Source organism: Suncus etruscus, chromosome 2 (genome assembly GCF_024139225.1).
Source record: "Suncus etruscus isolate mSunEtr1 chromosome 2, mSunEtr1.pri.cur, whole genome shotgun sequence".
In the NCBI taxonomy this organism is placed as follows: domain Eukaryota; kingdom Metazoa; phylum Chordata; class Mammalia; order Eulipotyphla; family Soricidae; genus Suncus; species Suncus etruscus.
Genome location: NC_064849.1, coordinates 46350790 through 46353194, shown reverse-complemented (window position 1 = coordinate 46353194; position 2405 = coordinate 46350790).

The window sequence follows — 2405 nt, the reverse complement described above, 5'->3', positions numbered from 1 at the left end:
CTTCTACTAACAGCTCCCAACTGGCTAACCAGTGTCACCTCTCACAGGAGGCGAGCTACGCTCAAGGTCAGGAGCCAGTTGATATAGGGAGAGAATGATGAGGTTCTAGCATCTGATGATCTTTAAAATTATTGACAGCTCTCTAGGGTACCTTCCAACTGACCCCCTCGTGTCCTTTCCAGATAGGTTTTAGGATGACCAGGTATTTGGGCTCTGTTAATATAAATTTAAGCTTGAGAAAGAGAAACCTATGATGTCTACATGTGGCTCTTTACAAAATGGCATCCCTCCTTGTTCAGAACCTAGGGTCCCACACATTTTTTGTTTCATTCTGACTTATAATTTTAGAGGATAGAATTAGAGATGAATTTGGTTCAATTCTACATCTTCCCTATCAATTTCCAAAAGGAACGGGGAAAATTAAGATCAGTCAATTCAGTCTTCATGGTAGGAAGCAGCCTTATAGAAAGCTTAATTATATATTATATATGTTAATTATATAACAATATTTTTAAAAAGCAAAAGTTGTATGATGGTATGATAATTAAATAACTTTAATCATATATAGACTTAAAATTTCTAATTTCACTTTTTGGAGTTTTTTTGTTGTTGTTTTGTTTTGAGTTTATTTTGTTGCCACATTCAGAAGTCTCAAGGGTGACTACTAGCTCTGTCCTCAGAAATTACTTAACCCAGGTCAGCTATGAACAAGTGAAACTCCCTTAGAACTGTGCTATATCTTGACCATGGTTTCAATATTTTTATTGACAAATTTAATTTCCAAAAAACTGCTAAAAAAGATTACAGATAATAAAGGGGAAAAATAAGTCCCTTTTTCTAAATGTTGTCCTAGGATCTTTCTCACCTACAGACAAACATCAACTTTATTTTTCAGAAAAATTACCAGATATGTATATACAAGTACAGACAAACTACACAGACCCACAACCACAAAACTCATATAAAAATCAGTGTACAAATATTATATTTCATTTCACTTAAATAATGTAATGTTTTATAATTATTTTGGAAAAAAAAAGCAGTCCTACTCAAGTTATATAGAATACTGGAGCTTTGTTAAGATACTTTTTTTTGTTTTGTTTTGTTTTTTGGGTCACACCCAGCAGTGCTCAGGGGTTACTCCTGGCTGTCTGCTCAGAAATAGCTCTTGGCAGGCACGGGGGACCATCTGGGACACCAGGATTCGTACCAACCACCTTTGGTTCTGGATCGGCTGCTTGCAAGGCAAACGCCGTTTTGCTATCTCTTCAGGCCCAAGATGCTTTTTTTTTATTACATCAAAAATTAGTCTGGGGCCGGAGAGATAGCATGGAGATAAGGCGTTTGCCTTTTATGCAGGAGGTCATCGGTTCAAATCCCGGTGTCCCAGAAGGTCCCCCATGCCTGCCAGGAGCAATTTCTGAGCCTGGATACAGGAATAACCCCTGAGCACTGCTGGGTGCGACCCAAAAAACACAAAACAAACAAACAAACAAAAATTAGTCTGCTATTATTACCTTAGTTAAGCATATTAGGAATGAATGTCTGAATTTGTACTTGTTTTTCTGAATCAGATTCTTTCTTTTAAACTTTTAGTCTGTTAGTGCAGTGATTTTCATTGGTTTCAAAATGTTAAATTCAATTTATATTTCTGCCATGAATCCATTTGATTTTGATATTTATTGACTTTTATGTTACTGTTCTAGATCCCAAAGTTCCTTGACTCTCAGTATAAATAGGAATTGAGACTAAGCAATGAAGTTTTAGGTGTTTTATATTGCAGTTTCTGTCTCAGCGTAAATGAGATAGGAAAGGTAGTGCATTGACAATATTCCTAAGAATGTCTGAGTAATATATTAAATTTCCACAACAAAGTTTGATTTTCATTATGTAAATAAGTGAAAATATCTGTGAATTATAAGCACTAGGGTCCATTACTTTAATTGATTTTCATTTAATTTTTTCTTTCTACTATCATCCTATGTCAGTTATTGACAGAGAAATTTAATTCTATGGCCACAGTTGTGGATTAATCTGTTGTGTTTTTGTTTTGTTTTTAATTTTCTACTTTTTATTTATGCATTTTTAATATATGCTATTAGACAAAAATACTTAAAGCTGCTATGCCTTCTTGACATTTCAATTTTTATCAAACAGGTTAATGAATCTTTACCTGCCTCCATATAGTTTATTCTAAAATATACTTTTATATATTTTTAGCTAAGATTTATTTTGAATAGTACTATAATACTATGGTCATTTAAATTCTCTAGAGTATTTGTGCTTTATAATTAAATTTATACTTTTTAAAAATATTATACAATAAGACTGTTCTTTCTTTTAATTATCTATGCTTTATTGTTACATCTAGCTATGCATTTCTATTGCTGCTATATGCTCAGGGA